We start from the raw sequence: 24,571 nt of genomic DNA, 5'->3' as shown, positions 1-24,571 counted from the left end.
GTTCACTATACTGTTATTAAACAACCCTTTATTACCCCCTATATTGATATATATTCTTTCTAATATATTATAAAAGTAGTGTTCTGGGATATTTATCAATACATGTTTGAACACGGAATACTCTTTTCAAATTTTCTAAAAACAAATATTTGCTCCTACAAATGGCGTTAATTGTATTTTTTCAGCTGTTAATGAACAATTATTTATTTCATTGCGATTTTCTAACCATTATAGCAATAGCGATCAACTAATTAGGTCTATAAATTTGATTTTTTCATAAGGCGAGTGGTTTGCAAAAACATAGCATTTATTTTTTTGTGTATTTTTTACTAAACTTTGTTTCTGAAACAAATATATTCCCACATTTCGTAAGAATGTTTTTTTCTTATATTACGATCAAAATATAAGAAGACTTAATAAGAATACCTTGCCCGTTCCATAGCTTCTATTAGTTTTTTTTTATTCATAACAGTTTGGCCTTCCAAAGATTGTTTATATATTTCCTATAAATTTTCCTATTTGCTCCAACAACAAATGTAGTTTGTTTAACTGTCAACGATTTGCCATCATTAAATAATTCTTGTGAGATATACCCTTTCCGATCTAAACAGTGATCCTTTGAGCCTTTGACCTATGTAACCTATGTAACCTTTGAGCTATGATACCTTTGACCTATGTAACCTTTAAATATAATACCTTTTGGAACTTTTCATAATGGGAGTTTGTAGAACATTGTAATGCATGGGTTTTGCTTTTATTTATTGTGTATTTTTTTCATGTGAGTACGTACATGTGATTTTCGAGGATAAGAATATCCACACACGTCACAAGAATATGGCCTTTCCCCTGTGTGAGTTCTGATGTGTCTCACTAATGCTGATGCTTCAATACAAGAATATCCACACACTTCACAAGAATGTGACTTTTCCCCAGTATGAGTTCTTCTATGTCTCACTAATCTTGATGCTTGAGCACAAGAATATCCACACACTTCACAAGAATATGGTTTTTCTCCAGTGTGAGTTCTAATATGTTGATCTAACGTGGTTTTTTGAGAACACAAATATCCACACACTTCACAATAATGTGGCTTTTCCCCAGTATGAGATTTCATATGTCTTATTAAATTGGATTTTTGAGAACAAGAATATCCACACAGTTCACAACAATGTTGCTTTTCCCCAGAGTGAATTTTCACATGTGACACTAACGCTGATTTTCGTGAACAAGAATATTTACATTGTCCACAAGAATATGGCTTTTCCCCAGTGTGAGTTCTCATATGTGTCACTAACGTTGATTTGTGCGAAAAAGAATATCCACACACTTCACAAGAATATGGCTTTTCTCCAGTGTGAGTTCTCATATGTTGATCTAATGTTGATTTTTTTGAACAAGAAAAGCCACACACTTCACAAGAATGTGGCTTTTCGCTGGTGTGAGTTCTTACATGTGCCATTAATGTATTTTTTAGAACAAAAATATCCATAGAGTTTACAATAATTGTGTTCATTGTGTATTTTCATATCGTTCACTAACTTTGATTTTTTCCAATATAAATATCAGAATTTTGTTTGTCCTCATTGTGTAACTCCAGTTTCTCAACTATTTCAGAAAATCTGTTAAATAATAATATCCGGATATATACAGTTAAAAAATAGTATCCAGATGGTTCTATTATTTTCTACATATCTAAAGAAAGATCTTTAAAGAAAATGATGATCCATTAACATTCAATAAAGGTTTTCAAGCAGGAACACCTGTGAATAAAAAATAAATGAAATTAATTATTAGTAGTATCATCGTTCAGTTTAGTTGTCCATACTGTAAAATAACTTTGGAAGATTATATATTTTGCAATGATCTATCTGACTATGTTAAAAATATTTGAATATAATGAAAATATAATTTATATTTGGGATACTTAGTATATTTGAATTTGTGAGTTTTAGGGAGTATGGAGTAAGCACTTAGTGACAATTACTGGTTCCGTCTGATCTTTAAGAATGACATTTTGTTAAAATTAATCGAAGAAGCTATAATCGGGACAAATATATATATATATATATATATATATATATATATATATATATATATTCTATTTTCGATACATGTGTTTCTTAGGATATGCCACAAATATATATATATATATATATATATATATATATATATATATATATATACTGAATATATATATATATATATATATATATATATATATATATATATATATATATATGTCTAAAATTAACTCTCATTCTTGCACTTTAATTCTCCTTGGGATTTGCATTGTAACGCACGTGCTTATTTGGAGTTGTATATTGCCGTTTTTGTTTATTTTCTCTAAGACTTTGCAGGTGAGAATTTTTTTCATTTGTATCTCTAGTTTGACACTTTAACAGATATGCAGTCTGTTGCCTGAAAGTTTCCCGGATATATATTTACCGACATGTTACGTTTCAATTAATCTTTAAAAAAATATCTCATAACACTCTGTACTTCGATATCAATTTCACCAAACATCAGTTTTTTTTTCTAATTCTGTCATCATTCATTCTCAATATATACGATGACCAGCAAACCTGCGATGGCATGGGAAAGTTATCAATCCCTGTAATCTTATATTTGAAAATAAATCCATGTCTGCAACCTTGTAACAGATTGAATGAGCACACATTCTCCACCGGCAAAATTTGTAGAAGATATTTAGCTTGGAAATGTGCTATTAGTATGATGTCAATGTTTCTGAATTATATAAAAATCTAAACAATCGTCTACACACTGCATTGGTTTTTGCAATTTCAGAAGAACTGTCATCACCATTTATTTTGATTCTTAGGTAAATTATTTTACATATTTTATTTCTGTCAACAGATGTACAGCTGCATTCTGTTTCACTGAAACAACTTGTTTGAGTGTTGGCTTAGACTGGTGTAATTTTTATTGTTCGTCTAAAAACATTTGCACTGTTCAACAAGACTCTAGAAGTACCTTGGCTTTTTCATTAGATGCAGCAACGAGTAAATCAGCAGCAGCTACAGCAGCAAAAACATCTCTGGTTTTAATGGTTTTTCAGACAAGTGTTTTTCCTTGAAGCGCTGGTTATTAAAAAGCCTTCAACTAATCCTCAAGTAAAATTAAATGCCTGATGCAAGAATCATCAAACACATGATTAGGCATCACCAAAAAGAAAAAAAAGAAATCCCTGTAGGTTTTATGACTTCATGAAAATATATGAAGTCTTCCATATATTATCAAGAAATCAGAGTCTTCAAAACTATCTACAAAGCAGTTCTATTTATAGTGACAAAACATTTTTATGACTAGATACACCGTATAGACTTTCTGATTCTTATCTACTGACTTCTCAAACAAATCATAACTTCATGACGTGCTAGAGGCTAAATGATGTCAGTGAGGAGGCGAGCTGTTTGCACCCAGCAAATAAGGTACAGCATATAGGTAAAACTGGATGCTAAATGTTAAAATGAGTTAAACTGGCATTGTTCCAGTGGCAGATGAAGATTCTACATATCAATACATGTTCAGTCTACATTTAGCGATGGACAACAGATGCTTAGAAAGGGAAATCACAATTCTCTACACAAGCAAGTCAATTTTGACATGAAGTTAGCTCATGGCTTGTTTCGAGATTATAAGCTAAAAGTAGATGTGGCACTAGAAAAGACAGGAGAAAATAAAGCTGACCAACTGGCAAGAGTACCACAACGATGGGGCAGTAATTTAAAATTTAATGTTGAGCCAATTCTACTGCATATCGCTTTAAAAGTAAGCAAATCACACACATCCAGCATCATAAAACGCACATTATACTTTGCTAAGCAAAAAGGACAACTGTGTTGAAAAAAATAGTCGGATCCTTCTATCGATCCAGTAGATATCTCACTGCTGATGCAATTCTCTATCTATATAAGAGCCAGATACGTCCAAGGATGGAATACTGTTGCCATATATGGACAGGGGCTGCTAGAAAAGACTTGTCCTGCCTTGATAGGGTTCAAAATAGATTTCGTGGCATGGTGGGAGATGTCCTTTTCTCTTCGCTGCAACCTCTATCTCACAGAAGAGATATTGCGAGTTTGTCTCTGCTTTATCGTTATTTCCATGGAAAGTGTTCGACTGAGCTTTAATCTATGGTCCCCCCTCGCCAAACTTTCACAAGAAACACTAGACTAGCTGAAAACATTATCAATAATCTGTGCCTAAACCTAAACATAGATTTCATGATCAAAGTTTCTTTCTTAGAACTGCACGCCTGTGGAATTGTCTTCCGTTTTCCTGCTTTCCAGTTGTCTATAATATGGTTGTCTTCAAGTTCAACGTGAACAAGTTTCTGATGAGCTGTTCCACTTAAGTTAACAAATTTACCGAACTTCCCTTACTATCGATTACTATATTGTCCTTTTGACTACTCTACACGCTTTAACCCTTATCCTTGAATGGCCTATCGGCCTTGATAAGTGGTGACGCCAATGTAAAAAAAAACTGATGTGCGAATAGTGGTTAAGACCATCCACAGGTTTTGGAGGCGACTTTCGTCTTGAATACATTTAACCTGATTATATATATATATATATATATATATATATATATATATATATATATATATATATATATATATAGTACTAACATACTTAAATGCCTTTTATAACTCTCCTCTCACCCAACCTGATCCTGCTACTGACCCTAGAACTGGCGCACTCTCCCGTTCCCCATGATACTAACCCTAACACTACAGCCACCAACAATAACAGCGTCATCAGACCCACTGACCCCCACCACACCTTTGCTTGCAAACCAGCTACTATTTAAATAAATCCTCTCGATATTTACCAGCAAATCTCTCGCACAAATTCTTGAAGATGTGTAAATGATTACACGAAAAGTTAACAGTCAAAACCCGCTGACACTTTGATATGAAAAAAATGCTTGGACCATACATCCATACCCTCGATGTATATAAAAAAGATATTATGGATAAATGTAAAAATAAAAAAGGTATATATATATATATATATATATATATATATATATATATATATATATATATATATATATATACCTTTTTTATTTTTACATTTCTTCATAATATCTTTATATTATATATATATATATATATATATATATATATATATATATATATATATATATATATCGTCAGCTTTTATTGTGGCTGACACTCAGAAATCCCTCACTTTACAACAGGCATCTGTGTATTTCATTGAGAGACAGCTGACTAGAACATATCCATCCACACCTGCCCTCTAGGTCGGCTGACATCTGGTCTGGGACGGCTTACTGAGTATTTACAGTAAACTTCCATATCTGAAATGACGTTCCCTATATATGACCGATGATTAGGATATATGTTTTTTTTTACTCATGTTCACCCTCTATTTGGGACCCTGCTTAAGAAAGATGAACAGGATGTTGGTTTACATTACATTTAAAATTCTACATATCAGTCCATTCAGGGAAGTATGCAGCAGGAAAGGAATTCTTAAAATGTGAATAAAGCTCGACAGTGAATATGTGTGATTTTATTGCTAAAAAAATCTGTAGAGCATATGCACGTCGAGGGGACACAAGAGGTATGAGTTCATCAGATTACATTCCATTACAATATTGTAAACCAGGCATAGAAATTGCGGCGATGGGAAAGGGGTTGGAACTTAGTTGACAAAAAGTGGGATATATTAGATTGGTGGTTCTTCTACGGACATTGTCCATGAGGGAGAGACTAATGGTAGATGCACCAGCAACAATGCTCCATCTATGGTGGCCTTGTAGAGGCGTTAGTAGTTTTCTAGCTTGAGAGAGGGAACCCACATTCTTTGCAGCAACCTTTGCAATGTCCTCAATGCATTTGTTCAAATTCAAATTGCATGTGATTGTTAAGCCAAGACATTTGAAGGATAAAATCTCAGGTATGGTGGTATTTATCGTGGATATCGATGGTTGGGGAGGTTTCTTGTAATGGTAAACGAATATCAGGAATAGTAGGGTCCAAGGATCGACCTCTTAGGCACTCTCATATTAATGTTATGCTGCTTGAACGTACATACATCAATGACAATTTGGATGGTCCTATTGGCTAAGAAGGATCTAATTATATTTAGCATACATCGACTTATACCACAGCATTTAGTTTTCATTAGGAGTTCTTCGTGTCCGACTTTGTCTGAGGCCTTGGAGATATCAATAGCCACAGCCCTTGCTTTGTCCACTTAATCCAGTGCATGGAATATGCATTCAGAAATGAATGTCAAATTATCTGCAGTAAAACGACATTGCCAACTTACACACTGTTTATCAGAGAGATTAGCTTTTGCAAAGTGGGAGACTAATGCTTGATTAAATAATGTTCCAAAAATTTTAGTGATGAGTGGAAGGATACTAGTAGAGCAAGAATTGGGAGGGTCAGTATTTTCACAAGAATTCTTGTACCACAGAAATAGTTTTCCAACTATTAGCGAAGCAAGATTCTGCAAGACATTTGTTGTAAAGTTTAGAAAATATAGGGTCTCATTTTTTAATTAGTATAACAGTGAAAAGATCATATTTTAATTAGTATACCATTTTAAAATAGTATAGCATTTCTTAATTAGTATAACAGGGAAAAGATCATTTTTGAATTAGTATAACATTTTTAATTAGTATAACAGGGAAAATATAATTTTTTAATTAGTATAACATTTTTGATTATTATAACAGGGAAAAGATCATTTTTTTAATTAGTATAACAGGGAAAAGATCATTTTTTGATTAGTATAACATATTTTAATTAGTATAACAGATCATCAAGTGTGGCTTCAGTCCAAACAGGAGGATTTGAGAGGGAGTTGTTTGTTTGTTCTTGTGGAGTAAGAAACAAATTGCCAGACAAACAGTTTCGCCTTCTCGGTTCCTGTGCACGCAACTTTCTGATTGTTGTAATTAGTGATTGTCCTTCATTCCCTACCCGTCATAAAAAAAAAAACGCCCTGCCCTAATGGAAGCAATCCTTTAAATAGTTGGTAAAAATCGTTCAGATGCAAATACTTCTATCAGAGCAGCAGCAGCAGCAGCGGATATAACAAGTTTTAACCGTTCACTGGTTTTGTTTAATCAAAAACGAACCCGATCCTCCTCCGATCACCAACCTTCTCTGGCCCGGTAAGTTTTACTTATTTTTCTCACAATAAAGATTGCCATATTGCAAATGGCTTCAACAACATATTTATCTTTATTTAACAATAGAGGTTACCGTCAACAACATATTTATCTTTATTTAACAATAGAGGTTACCGTCAACAACATATTTATCTTTATTTAACAATAGAGGTTACCGTCAACAACATATTTATCTTTATTTAACAATAGAGGTTACCGTCAACAACATATTTATCTTTATTTAACAATAGAGGTTACCGTCAACAACATATTTATCATTATTTAACAATAGAGGTTACCGTCAACAACATATTTATCTTTATTTAACAATAGAGGTTACCGTCAACAACATATTTATCTTTATTTAACAATAGAGGTTACCGTCAACAACATATTTATCATTATTTAACAATAGAGGTTACCGTCAACAACATATTTATCTTTATTTAACAATAGAGGTTACCGTCAACAACATATTTATCTTTATTTAACAATAGAGGTTACCGTCAACAACATATTTATCTTTATTTAACAATAGAGGTTACCGTCAACAACATATTTATTTTATTTAACAATAGAGGTTACCGTCAACAACATATTTATCTTTATTTAACAATAGAGGTTACCGTCAACAACATATTTATCTTTATTTAACAATAGAGGTTACCGTCAACAACATATTTATCTTTATTTAACAATAGAGGTTACCGTCAACAACATATTTATCTTTATTTAACAATAGAGGTTACCGTCAACAACATATTTATCATTATTTAACAATAGAGGTTACCGTCAACAACATATTTATCTTTATTTAACAATAGAGGTTACCGTCAACAACATATTTATCTTTATTTAACAATAGAGGTTACCGTCAACAACATATTTATCTTTATTTAACAATAGAGGTTACCGTCAACAACATATTTATCTTTATTTAACAATAGAGGTTACCGTCAACAACATATTTATCTTTATTTAACAATAGAGGTTACCGTCAACAACATATTTATCTTTATTTAACAATAGAGGTTACCGTCAACAACATATTTATCTTTATTTAACAATAGAGGTTAACGTCAACAACATATTTATCATTATTTAACAATAGAGGTTACCGTCAACAACATATTTATCTTTATTTAACAATAGAGGTTACCGTCAACAACATATTTATCTTTATTTAACAATAGAGGTTACCGTCAACAACATATTTATCTTTATTTAACAATAGAGGTTACCGTCAACAACATATTTATCTTTATTTAACAATAGAGGTTACCATCAACAACATATTTATCTTTATTTAACAATAGAGGTTACCGTCAACAACATATTTATCTTTATTTAACAATAGAGGTTACCGTCAACAACATATTTATCATTATTTAACAATAGAGGTTACCGTCAACAACATATTTATCTTTATTTAACAATAGAGGTTACCGTCAACAACATATTTATCTTTATTTAACAATAGAGGTTACCGTCAACAACATATTTATCTTTATTTAACAATAGAGGTTACCGTCAACAACATATTTATCTTTATTTAACAATAGAGGTTACCGTCAACAACATATTTATCTTTATTTAACAATAGAGGTTACCGTCAACAACATATTTATCATTATTTAACAATAGAGGTTACCGTCAACAACATATTTATCTTTATTTAACAATAGAGGTTACCGTCAACAACATATTTATCTTTATTTAACAATAGAGGTTACCGTCAACAACATATTTATCATTATTTAACAATAGAGGTTACCGTCAACAACATATTTATCTTTATTTAACAATAGAGGTTACCGTCAACAACATATTTATCTTTATTTAACAATAGAGGTTACCGTCAACAACATATTTATCTTTATTTAACAATAGAGGTTACCGTCAACAAAATATTTATCTTTATTTAACAATAGAGGTTACCGTCAACAACATATTTATCTTTATTTAACAATAGAGGTTACCGTCAACAACATATTTATCTTTATTTAACAATAGAGGTTACCGTCAACAACATATTTATCTTTATTTAACAATAGAGGTTAACGTCAACAACATATTTATCTTTATTTAACAATAGAGGTTACCGTCAACAACATATTTATCTTTATTTAACAATAGAGGTTAACGTCAACAACATATTTATCATTATTTAACAATAGAGGTTACCGTCAACAACATATTTATCTTTATTTAACAATAGAGGTTACCGTCAACAACATATTTATCTTTATTTAACAATAGAGGTTACCGTCAACAACATATTTATCTTTATTTAACAATAGAGGTTAACGTCAACAACATATTTATCTTTATTTAACAATAGAGGTTACCGTCAACAACATATTTATCTTTATTTAACAATAGAGGTTAACGTCAACAACATATTTATCATTATTTAACAATAGAGGTTACCGTCAACAACATTTTTATCTTTATTTAACAATAGAGGTTACCGTCAACAACATATTTATCTTTATTTAACAATAGAGGTTACCGTCAACAACATATTTATCTTTATTTAACAATAGAGGTTACCGTCAACAACATATTTATCTTTATTTAACAATAGAGGTTACCGTCAACAACATATTTATCATTATTTAACAATAGAGGTTACCGTCAACAACATATTTATCTTTATTTAACAATAGAGGTTACCGTCAACAACATATTTATCTTTATTTAACAATAGAGGTTACCGTCAACAACATATTTATCTTTATTTAACAATAGAGGTTACCGTCAACAACATATTTATCTTTATTTAACAATAGAGGTTACCGTCAACAACATATTTATCTTTATTTAACAATAGAGGTTACCGTCAACAACATATTTATCTTTATTTAACAATAGAGGTTACCGTCAACAACATATTTATCATTATTTAACAATAGAGGTTACCGTCAACAACATATTTATCTTTATTTAACAATAGAGGTTACCGTCAACAACATATTTATCTTTATTTAACAATAGAGGTTACCGTCAACAACATATTTATCTTTATTTAACAATAGAGGTTACCGTCAACAACATATTTATCTTTATTTAACAATAGAGGTTACCGTAAACAACATATTTATCTTTATTTAACAATAGAGGTTACCGTCAACAACATATTTATCTTTATTTAACAATAGAGGTTACCGTCAACAACATATTTATCTTTATTTAACAATAGAGGTTACCGTCAACAACATATTTATCTTTATTTAACAATAGAGGTTACCGTCAACAACATATTTATCATTATTTAACAATAGAGGTTACCGTCAACAACATATTTATCTTTATTTAACAATAGAGGTTACCGTCAACAACATATTTATCTTTATTTAACAATAGAGGTTACCGTCAACAACATATTTATCTTTATTTAACAATAGAGGTTACCGTCAACAACATATTTATCTTTATTTAACAATAGAGGTTACCGTCAACAACATATTTATCTTTATTTAACAATAGAGGTTACCGTCAACAACATATTTATCTTTATTTAACAATAGAGGTTACCGTCAACAACATATTTATCTTTATTTAACAATAGAGGTTACCGTCAACAACCTATTTATCTTGATTTAACAATAGAGGTTACCGTCAACAACATATTTATCTTTATTTAACAATAGAGGTTACCGTCAACAACATATTTATCTTTATTTAACAATAGAGGTTACCGTCAACAACATATTTATCTTTATTTAACAATAGAGGTTACCGTCAACAACATATTTATCTTTATTTAACAATAGAGGTTACCGTCAACAACATATTTATCTTTATTTAACAATAGAGGTATCCGTCAACAACATATTTATCATTATTTAACAATAGAGGTTACCGTCAACAACATATTTATCTTTATTTAACAATAGAGGTTACCGTCAACAACATATTTATCTTTATTTAACAATAGAGGTTACCGTCAACAACATATTTATCTTTATTTAACAATAGAGGTTACCGTCAACAATATATTTATCTTTATTTAACAATAGAGGTTACCGTCAACAACATATTTATCATTATTTAACAATAGAGGTTACCGTCAACAACATATTTATCTTTATTTAACAATAGAGGTTACCGTCAACAACATATTTATTTTTATTTAACAATAGAGGTTACCGACAACAACATATTTATCATTATTTAACAATAGAGGTTACCGTCAACAACATATTTATCTTTATTTAACAATAGAGGTTACCGTCAACAACATATTTATCATTATTTAACAATAGAGGTTACCGTCAAAAACATATTTATCTTTATTTAACAATAGAGGTTACCGTCAACAACATATTTATCTTTATTTAACAATAGAGGTTACCGTCAACAACATATTTATCATTATTTAACAATAGAGGTTACCGTCAACAACATATTTATCTTTATTTAACAATAGAGGTTACCGTCAACAACATATTTATCTTTATTTAACAATAGAGGTTACCGTCAACAACATATTTATCTTTATTTAACAATAGAGGTTACCGTCAACAACATATTTATCTTTATTTAACAATAGAGGTTACCGTCAACAACATATTTATCTTTATTTAACAATAGAGGTTACCGTCAACAACATATTTATCTTTATTTAACAATAGAGGTTACCGTCAACAACATATTTATCTTTATTTAACAATAGAGGTTACCGTCAACAACATATTTATCTTTATTTAACAATAGAGGTTACCGTCAACAACATATTTATCATTATTTTACAATAGAGGTTACCGTCAACAACATATTTATCTTTATTTAACAATAGAGGTTACCGTCAACAACATATTTATCTTTATTTAACAATAGAGGTTACCGTCAACAACATATTTATCTTTATTTAACAATAGAGGTTACCGTCAACAACATATTTATCTTTATTTAACAATAGAGGTTACCGTCAACAACATATTTATCTTTATTTAACAATAGAGGTTACCGTCAACAACATATTTATCTTTATTTAACAATAGAGGTTACCGTCAACAACATATTTATCTTTATTTAACAATAGAGGTTACCGTCAACAACATATTTATCATTATTTAACAATAGAGGTTACCGTCAACAACATATTTATCTTTATTTAACAATAGAGGTTACCGTCAACAACATATTTATCTTTATTTAACAATAGAGGTTACCGTAAACAACATATTTATATTTATTTAACAATAGAGGTTACCGTCAACAACATATTTATTTTTATTTAACAATAGAGGTTACCGTCAACAACATATTTATCTTTATTTAACAATAGAGGTTACCGTCAACAACATATTTATCTTTATTTAACAATAGAGGTTACCGTCAACAACATATTTATCATTATTTAACAATAGAGGTTACCGTCAACAACATATTTATCTTTATTTAACAATAGAGGTTACCGTCAACAACATATTTATCTTTATTTAACAATAGAGGTTACCGTCAACAACATATTTATCTTTATTTAACAATAGAGGTTACCGTCAACAACATATTTATCTTTATTTAACAATAGAGGTTACCGTCAACAACATATTTATCTTTATTTAACAATAGAGGTTACCGTCAACAACATATTTATCATTATTTAACAATAGAGGTTACCGTCAACAACATATTTATCTTTATTTAACAATAGAGGTTACCGTCAACAACATATTTATCTTTATTTAACAATAGAGGTTACCGTCAACAACATATTTATCTTTATTTAACAATAGAGGTTACCGTCAACAACATATTTATCTTTATTTAACAATAGAGGTTACCGTCAACAACCTATTTATCTTGATTTAACAATAGAGGTTACCGTCAACAACATATTTATCTTTATTTAACAATAGAGGTTACCGTCAACAACATATTTATCTTTATTTAACAATAGAGGTTACCGTCAACAACATATTTATCTTTATTTAACAATAGAGGTTACCGTCAACAACATATTTATCTTTATTTAACAATAGAGGTTACCGTCAACAACATATTTATCTTTATTTAACAATAGAGGTATCCGTCAACAACATATTTATCATTATTTAACAATAGAGGTTACCGTCAACAACATATTTATCTTTATTTAACAATAGAGGTTACCGTCAACAACATATTTATCTTTATTTAACAATAGAGGTTACCGTCAACAACATATTTATCTTTATTTAACAATAGAGGTTACCGTCAACAATATATTTATCTTTATTTAACAATAGAGGTTACCGTCAACAACATATTTATCATTATTTAACAATAGAGGTTACCGTCAACAACATATTTATCTTTATTTAACAATAGAGGTTACCGTCAACAACATATTTATTTTTATTTAACAATAGAGGTTACCGACAACAACATATTTATCATTATTTAACAATAGAGGTTACCGTCAACAACATATTTATCTTTATTTAACAATAGAGGTTACCGTCAACAACATATTTATCATTATTTAACAATAGAGGTTACCGTCAACAACATATTTATCTTTATTTAACAATAGAGGTTACCGTCAACAACATATTTATCTTTATTTAACAATAGAGGTTACCGTCAACAACATATTTATCATTATTTAACAATAGAGGTTACCGTCAACAACATATTTATCTTTATTTAACAATAGAGGTTACCGTCAACAACATATTTATCTTTATTTAACAATAGAGGTTACCGTCAACAACATATTTATCTTTATTTAACAATAGAGGTTACCGTCAACAACATATTTATCTTTATTTAACAATAGAGGTTACCGTCAACAACATATTTATCTTTATTTAACAATAGAGGTTACCGTCAACAACATATTTATCTTTATTTAACAATAGAGGTTACCGTCAACAACATATTTATCTTTATTTAACAATAGAGGTTACCGTCAACAACATATTTATCTTTATTTAACAATAGAGGTTACCGTCAACAACATATTTATCATTATTTTACAATAGAGGTTACCGTCAACAACATATTTATCTTTATTTAACAATAGAGGTTACCGTCAACAACATATTTATCTTTATTTAACAATAGAGGTTACCGTCAACAACATATTTATCTTTATTTAACAATAGAGGTTACCGTCAACAACATATTTATCTTTATTTAACAATAGAGGTTACCGTCAACAACATATTTATCTTTATTTAACAATAGAGGTTACCGTCAACAACATATTTATCTTTATTTAACAATAGAGGTTACCGTCAACAACATATTTATCTTTATTTAACAATAGAGGTTACCGTCAACAACATATTTATCATTATTTAACAATAGAGGTTACCGTCAACAACATATTTATCTTTATTTAACAATAGAGGTTACCGTCAACAACATATTTATCTTTATTTAACAATAGAGGTTACCGTAAACAACATATTTATATTTATTTAACAATAGAGGTTACCGTCAACAACATATTTATTTTTATTTAACAATAGAGGTTACCGTCAACAACATATTTATCTTTATTTAACAATAGAGGTTACCGTCAACAACATATTTATCTTTATTTAACAATAGAGGTTACCGTCAACAACATATTTATCATTATTTAACAATAGAGGTTACCGTCAACAACATATTTATCTTTATTTAACAATAGAGGTTACCGTCAACAACATATTTATCTTTATTTAACAATAGAGGTTACCGTCAACAACATATTTATCTTTATTTAACAATAGAGGTTACCGTCAACAACATATTTATCTTTATTTAACAATAGAGGTTACCGTCAACAACATATTTATCTTTATTTAACAATAGAGGTTACCGTCAACAACATATTTATCATTATTTAACAATAGAGGTTACCGTCAACAACATATTTATCTTTATTTAACAATAGAGGTTACCGTCAACAACATATTTATCTTTATTTAACAATAGAGGTTACCGTCAACAACATATTTATCATTATTTAACAATAGAGGTTACCGTCAACAACATATTTATCTTTATTTAACAATAGAGGTTACCGTCAACAACATATTTATCTTTATTTAACAATAGAGGTTACCGTCAACAACATATTTATCTTTATTTAACAATAGAGGTTACCGTCAACAACATATTTATCTTTATTTAACAATAGAGGTTACCGTCAACAACATATTTATCATTATTTAACAATAGAGGTTACCGTCAACAACATATTTATCTTTATTTAACAATAGAGGTTAACGTCAACAACATATTTATCTTTATTTAACAATAGAGGTTACCGTCAACAACATATTTATCTTTATTTAACAATAGAGGTTAACGTCAACAACATATTTATCATTATTTAACAATAGAGGTTACCGTCAACAACATATTTATCTTTATTTAACAATAGAGGTTACCGTCAACAACATATTTATCTTTATTTAACAATAGAGGTTACCGTCAACAACATATTAATCTTTATTTAACAATAAAGGTTAACGTCAACAACATATTTATCTTTATTTAACAATAGAGGTTACCGTCAACAACATATTTATCTTTATTTAAAAATAGAGGTTAACGTCAACAACATATTTATCATTATTTAACAATAGAGGTTACCGTCAACAACATATTTATCTTTATTTAACAATAGAGGTTACCGTCAACAACATATTTATCTTTATTTAACAATAGAGGTTACCGTCAACAACATATTTATCTTTATTTAACAATAGAGGTTACCGTCAACAACATATTTATCTTTATTTAACAATAGAGGTTATCGTCAACAACATATTTATCTTTATTTAACAATAGAGGTTACCGTCAACAACATATTTATCTTTATTTAACAATAGAGGTTACCGTCAACAACATATTTATCTTTATTTAACAATAGAGGTTACCGTCAACAACATATTTATCTTTATTTAACAATAGAGGTTACCGTCAACAACATATTTATCTTTATTTAACAATAGAGGTTACCGTCAACAACATATTTATCATTATTTAACAATAGAGGTTACCGTCAACAACATATTTATCTTTATTTAACAATAGAGGTTACCGTCAACAACATATTTATCTTTATTTAACAATAGAGGTTACCGTCAACAACATATTTATCTTTATTTAACAATAGAGGTTACCGTCAACAACATATTTATCTTTATTTAACAATAGAGGTTACCGTCAACAACATATTTATCATTATTTAACAATAGAGGTTACCGTCAACAACATATTTATCTTTATTTAACAATAGAGGTTACCGTCAACAACATATTTATCTTTATTTAACAATAGAGGTTACCGTCAACAACATATTTATCATTATTTAACAATAGAGGTTACCGTCAACAACATATTTATCATTATTTAGCAATAGAGGTTACCGTCAACAACATATTTATCATTATTTAACAATAGAGGTTACCGTCAACAACATATTTATCTTTATTTAACAATAGAGGTTACCGTCAACAACATATTTATCATTATTTAACAATAGAGGTTACCGTCAACAACATATTTATCTTTATTTAACAATACAGGTTACCGTCAACAACATATTTATCTTTATTTAACAATAGAGGTTACCGTCAACAACATATTTATCTTTATTTAACAATAGAGGTTACCGTCAACAACATATTTATCTTTATTTAACAATAGAGGTTACCGTCAACAACATATTTATCTTTATTTAACAATAGAGGTTACCGTCAACAACATATTAATCATTATTTAACAATAGAGGTTACCGTCAACAACATATTTATCATTATTTAACAATAGAGGTTACCGTCAACAACATATTTATCTTTATTTAACAATAGAGGTTACAGTCAACAACATATTTATCTTTATTTAACAATAGAGGTTACCGTCAACAACATATTTATCTTTATTTAACAATAGAGGTTACCGTCAACAACATATTTATCTTTATTTAACAATAGAGGTTACCGTCAACAACATATTTATCTTTATTTAACAATAGATGTTACCGTCAACAACATATTTATCTTTATTTAACAATAGAGGTTACCGTCAACAACATATTTATCTTTATTTAACAATAGAGGTTACCGTCAACAACATATTTATCTTTATTTAACAATAGAGGTTACCGTCAACAACATATTTATCTTTATTTAACAATAGAGGTTACCGTCAACAACATATTAATCATTATTTAACAATAGAGGTTACCGTCAACAACATATTTATCATTATTTAACAATAGAGGTTACCGTCAACAACATATTTATCTTTATTTAACAATAGAGGTTACCGTCAACAACATATTTATCTTTATTTAACAATAGAGGTTACCGTCAACAACATATTTATCTTTATTTAACAATAGAGGTTACCGTCAACAACATATTTATCTTTATTTAACAATAGATGTTACCGTCAACAACATATATATCTTTATTTAACAATAGAGGTTACCGTCAACAACATATTTATCTTTATTTAACAATAGAGGTTACCGTCAACAACATATTTATCTTTATTTAACAATAGAGGTTACCGTCAACAACATATTAATCATTATTTAACAATAGAGGTTACCGTCAACAACATATTTATCATTATTTAACAATAGAGGTTACCGTCAACAACATATTTATCTTTATTTAACAATAGAGGTTACCGTCAACAACATATTTATCTTTATTTAACAATAGAGGTTACCGTCAACAACATATTTATCATTATTTAACAATAGAGGTTACCGTCAACAACATATTTATCATTATTTAACAATAGAGGTTACCGTCAACAACATATTTATCATTATTTAACAATAGAGGTTACCGTCAACAACATATTTATCTTTATTTAACAATAGAGGTTACCGTCAACAACATATTTATCATTATTTAACAATAGAGGTTACCGTCAACAACATATTTATCTTTATTTAACAATAGAGGTTACCGTCAACAACATATTTATCTTTATTTAACAATAGAGGTTACCGTCAACAACATATTTATCTTTATTTAACAATAGAGGTTACCGTCAACAACATATTTATCATTATTTAACAATAGAGGTTACCGTCAACAACATATTTATCTTTATTTAACAATAGAGGTTACCGTCAACAACATATTTATCTTTATTTAACAATAGAGGTTACCGTCAACAACATATTTATCTTTATTTAACAATAGAGGTTACCGTCAACAACATATTTATCTTTATTTAACAATAGAGGGTACCGTCAACAACATATTTATCTTTATTTAACAATAGAGGTTACCGTCAACAACATATTAATCATTATTTAACAATAGAGGTTACCGTCAACAACATATTTATCATTATTTAACAATAGAGGTTACCGTCAACAACATATTTATCTTTATTTAACAATAGAGGTTACCGTCAACAACATATTTATCTTTATTTAACAATAGAGGTTACCGTCAACAACATATTTATCTTTATTTAACAATAGAGGTTACCGTCAACAACATATTTATCTTTATTTAACAATAGAGGTTACCGTCAACAACATATTTATCTTTATTTAACAATAGATGTTACCGTCAACAACATATTTATCTTTATTTAACAATAGAGGTTACCGTCAACAACATATTTATCTTTATTTAACAATAGAGGTTACCGTCAACAACATATTTATCTTTATTTAACAATAGAGGTTACCGTCAACAACATATTTATCTTTATTTAACAATAGAGGTTACCGTCAACAACATATTAATCATTATTTAACAATAGAGGTTACCGTCAACAACATATTTATCATTATTTAACAATAGAGGTTACCGTCAACAACATATTTATCTTTATTTAACAATAGAGGTTACCGTCAACAACATATTTATCTTTATTTAACAATAGAGGTTACCGTCAACAACATATTTATCTTTATTTAACAATAGAGGTTACCGTCAACAACATATTTATCTTTATTTAACAATAGATGTTACCGTCAACAACATATTTATCTTTATTTAACAATAGAGGTTACCGTCAACAACATATTTATCTTTATTTAACAATAGAGGTTACCGTCAACAACATATTTATCTTTATTTAACAATAGAGGTTACCGTCAACAACATATTAATCATTATTTAACAATAGAGGTTACCGTCAACAACATATTTATCATTATTTAACAATAGAGGTTACCGTCAACAACATATTTATCTTTATTTAACAATAGAGGTTACCGTCAACAACATATTTATCTTTATTTAACAATAGAGGTTACCGTCAACAACATATTTATCATTATTTAACAATAGAGGTTACCGTCAACAACATATTTATCATTATTTAACAATAGAGGTTACCGTCAACAACATATTTATAATTATTTAACAATAGAGGTTACCGTCAACAACATATTTATCTTTATTTAACAATAGAGGTTACCGTCAACAACATATTTATCATTATTTAACAATAGAGGTTACCGTCAACAACATATTTATCTTTATTTAACAATAGAGGTTACCGTCAACAACATATTTATCTTTATTTAACAATAGAGGTTACCGTCAACAACATATTTATCTTTATTTAACAATAGAGGTTACCGTCAACAACATATTTATCTTTATTTAACAATAGAGGTTACCGTCAACAACATATTTATCTTTATTTAACAATAGAGGTTACCGTCAACAACATATTAATCATTATTTAACAATAGAGGTTACCGTCAACAACATATTTATCATTATTTAACAATAGAGGTTACCGTCAACAACATATTTATCTTTATTTAACAATAGAGGTTACCGTCAACAACATATTTATCTTTATTTAACAATAGAGGTTACCGTCAACAACATATTTATCTTTATTTAACAATAGAGGTTACCGTCAACAACATATTTATCTTTATTTAACAATAGAGGTTACCGTCAACAACATATTTATCTTTATTTAACAATAGATGTTACCGTCAACAACATATTTATCTTTATTTAACAATAGAGGTTACCGTCAACAACATATTTATCTTTATTTAACAATAGAGGTTACCGTCAACAACATATTTATCTTTATTTAACAATAGAGGTTACCGTCAACAACATATTTATCTTTATTTAACAATAGAGGTTACCGTCAACAACATATTAATCATTATTTAACAATAGAGGTTACCGTCAACAACATATTTATCATTATTTAACAATAGAGGTTACCGTCAACAACATATTTATCTTTATTTAACAATAGAGGTTACCGTCAACAACATATTTATCTTTATTTAACAATAGAGGTTACCGTCAACAACATATTTATCTTTATTTAACAATAGAGGTTACCGTCAACAACATATTTATCTTTATTTAACAATAGAGGTTACCGTCAACAACATATTTATCTTTATTTAACAATAGATGTTACCGTCAACAACATATTTATCTTTATTTAACAATAGAGGTTACCGTCAACAACATATTTATCTTTATTTAACAATAGATGTTACCGTCAACAACATATTTATCTTTATTTAACAATAGAGGTTACCGTCAACAACATATTTATCTTTATTTAACAATAGAGGTTACCGTCAACAACATATTTATCTTTATTTAACAAAATCTGTGTATTCATATTGCCATGAATTATTCGTCAGAAAATATTTAGAAACTTTTTATTAATTAAAACATTAACTTACTTAACTGATGAGAAAGAAACGTCCAGCTTTTAGAACTTGCATTTCTTAGTTGACCATACACGCATCTTCCCATTTAATCGTTGTGCTAGAAAAAACAAAGTTGTTGTATACGTAATTTTTTTTAATAAAAACTATAAAAGAAACTAATTCACATTCTAACAAAATGAATATTGAACAAAACAACAAAAAAAAAAACCAACGGAATAAAATTGAATAAAACAAATAAAAAATCAAACGGAATTCTCAAGCGACATGATATTTAAGTGTAGACGGAAAAAAAGATTTTTAAAAATGTTAAGAAAAAAATAAAAAAAATGAAAAAAGAAAGAAATAACTAACGACATGATATTTAAAAATCAACGGAATAAAATTGAATAAAACAAATAAAAAATCAAACGGAATTCTCAAGCGACATGATATTTAAGTGTAGACGAAAAAAAAAAGATTTTTAAAAATGTTAAGAAAAAAGATTAAAAAAATGTAAAAAAATAAATAAATAACGAAAAAATAGTTTTTTTTGTTTGTTGAGTTGTCTAACAATTAAACCATAATCGAAATAAATTATTGTGTTTATGGTAAACATTATTTTCTCATAATTCACATAAGTTTTACTAAAATTAACACATTTTTAACAAAAAGCTGAATGTCAAATAGAATATTGGGGTTTGTATTACTGTACACATAGATTCGAAAAAGTTGTCAAAAAACAAATATATAACAAATAAATGTTATCAAAGGCAAGATAAGTTACTTTTCTGCCAAACTGGATATATGTTTTGTGTTTTTATTCAATGTAACATATTTATTCAGCTCGAAAAACATACAGTGTTTACCGATGTATTCGAAAATTCAAGATGGCGTCTCACACCCTCTTTAACACCGTAAGTTTGGAAAAGGGTGTTATAAATAAAAAAAAACTATACAAAATACTATTCAAAACCCGCCGAATATATGTCAACCTATGTCACGGTAACATATATTGAGCGAGTTTTTACCAGTATTTTATCCGTTTTTTTTATTTATAACATCTTTTCCCACACTCACCGTGTTAAAGAGAGAATCAGACGCCATCTTGAATGTTCCAATACATCGGTAAACACTGTATGGTTTTCGATCTGAATAAACATGTTACATTGAATAAAAACACGAAAAATATATCCAGTTAGGTAGAAAAGTAACTTATTTTGCCTTTGATAACATTTATTTGTTATATGTTTTTGACAACTTTTTCGAATCTATGTGTACAGTAATACAAACCCGAATATTGATTTTTTAGGAGTTATTTTTAATTTTTATTTACGGAATCAAATATTTTTATTGGATAGCCATAAAATAAACTTATCTTAATGTTTAAAATTTTAAAAAGTTACTGAATTGAATTTGAGTTTTTTTCAAAAGTGCAAAATATAGGGGGAAAACTTACCTTTCATTCCAGGAATTTAATACGAAAAAAAAATCAAGATTAATTCGTTTTCCTTTGTGTTCAAAACAGAAAAATTGATTTGCTATAATTTCTTTTATAAATTGATACAACTTTTGTTTTGTGTATCCAATTCATTAAGAAATAAAATATATGAAAATATAAAAGAATCAAAATTAAAAGATGGAAAACACGATTTTAAAATGATTTAAACGTGAAATTATTTAAATAGAAACTCAACTGCTAAAAAACAATAAATTTAGGTCATCGTAACACGGTGAAATAATTATTTCGTTCCTTGTGTAAAAATGCCCGTTCATGAGTTAAGTTTGCCAAATTCTTTTCCTAAAACAAACTATATTATACGTAAGGCTTATTGTGATTTCTTTAATAAATTACTCTTTTGTGTGTCCAATTCATAAAAAAAATGAAATATATGAAATTATAAATATCAGGTTCGTTATTTTGAAGATTGAAATTTCATTATGCTCATACAAAAAGAATTGCGAAACTGAATATTTCACATAAACAACTGAAATAAAGAGGAAGAAAAATACACAAACGACGAAGTCATTCAAATTCCCAATATAAAATATAGACCAAGAAGTGGGATTACGTTATGTGTAACTTGCAACTTATTGTTATCAAATTCGATTCTGTTTAATTTACGATGAACTTTTCTGGTGATTCTAGATGTAACCCTACAAATAAGTCTGCCTGTTAGACATACAATAATTGGCACCCAGTTTACATCGACGGAAGTGTAGTAGCTGTTACTTGTTTATCTGCAGATAATAACCATGTTTTGCACCCGCTCAACAATTTCTTGGGGTAAATAACTCGGTAATGTCGAACGTGCATTTCTCGGACATTCTTTCTCGCAGTTCGGCTGGGAATTTGGCAGTCAAACTCAGTTCAGTTATGACAGTCAAAAATCTCGAACAACATTACTGTCCTCGTTTGTAACAGTTCCGACTTCCTTTCACTATTGACGTTTATATATTTACGTTTTTATTTTGTTTGTTTCTTTTTTACTTATATATTATAAATAACTAGAATATATAATTTCATAGTTTTTATTATTGTGTTTTTTTTTTTTTTTTTTTTTTTTTTTTTTTTCAATATTGCAAAACAATGTTTTAAGTCAAACGTTTCCTCAGTTTATTTTGAAATTAGATTTTTGCAATCAGCTTTTTTGGAAATGAATTTTTCTTAATCTTTTTTTATGAAAATTTTCAATGTTTTTTTGGGGGAAATGAAATTTTTGAAATCGTTGTTTTTGTTTTAGTTTGTGTTTTTTTTTTTGGGGGGGGGGCATGAAAATTTTCAATCGGCTTTATTTTAGAAATTAATTATTATTATTTTCTTTTTAAAAAGATTTTTTATTTCGCCATGTTTTTTTTTCTCCATTTGTCGTTTGGAAATTTAATTAAAGAATAAAATATTTTTTAAAAATTTACAATAAAAAGTCTGTGTTGTTTGTTCATTTTATACCAATATCTACACACGTAACATGGTGGCAGCTTTGGTAAACAAAAACACGTTTTCTCAACTACAAAAAACAGAACTACAGGTCGTCATAAAACTGAGTGAGCTGTTTTTTAAACTTTGTTTTCTCTATCTATTGCTACGTCTGTGGGAACAGCATAATTTTTTTTTTACACAGTGGTCACCACTTATCAACGCCCGGAAGCCACTCAGGGATAAGGGTTATTGCAAATACATTACGTTAGTGTGGAGATTTGATGAATTGTTTACTTAAGGGGGCTGTTCATTAGGAATCCGTTAACGTTGGACTTGAACACATCCAAGTTGTAGTCAGGTGGGAAGCAGGCAGACGGAACGGAGTTCCACAGGCGTGCAGTTCTAAGAAAGAAGCTTTGTTCATGAAACCCACGTTTTGATTTTGGCACAGATAAAGAGTGTGGGAAATTTTTCACAGTGGATTCAGCTAGACGGGTGTTTTTCGTGAAATATTCGCGAGGGGGGACCAGAGATTGGAGTACAGACGAGCACCTGCCATGGAAATAACGATAAAACAAGGATAGGCTCAACACCCTGTGAACGTGTAGCATTGTTTCGTTTAATTTGTTCACTGTTCATTCACTTCTAGTGCTTATTACTAGAATTAATTTATCTTTGTGACTGATTGCCTGTTCTGTTCACACTTATATGATTGCCTGTTCTGCTCAATTTTTAAAGATGTCAACCGATGACACAACAGTCACTATTACTGTCACTACCCCGTCCACTGACACGGTTGGTCTACACGTGGGGGCTCCTGAAAGACACCTGTTTAGTGGGAACTCGGCAGATTCATCAAATTT

The 24,571-nt window shown here is 29.0% G+C and overlaps 1 long non-coding RNA gene across 1 annotated transcript; it reads right to left on the bottom strand.

Moving 5' to 3' along the window:
• Positions 1 to 306: 306 nt before the first annotated feature.
• Positions 307 to 22,499, bottom strand: LOC145271000 (uncharacterized). The gene is made up of 3 exons (XR_013865646.1): positions 22,248 to 22,499; positions 20,825 to 20,909; positions 307 to 1,760 (listed from the first exon to the last, which is right to left on the bottom strand). It is a non-coding gene; the product is annotated as an uncharacterized LOC145271000 (long non-coding RNA).
• Positions 22,500 to 24,571: the final 2,072 nt, after the last annotated feature.

Source organism: Euprymna scolopes, chromosome 46, assembly GCF_053919585.1.
Source record: "Euprymna scolopes isolate OS-2025 chromosome 46, ASM5391958v1, whole genome shotgun sequence".
Lineage (NCBI taxonomy): Eukaryota > Metazoa > Mollusca > Cephalopoda > Sepiida > Sepiolidae > Euprymna > Euprymna scolopes.
The sequence above is the reverse complement of the archived record's forward strand: the minus strand, read 5'-3'. Positions and strand labels throughout refer to the sequence as shown.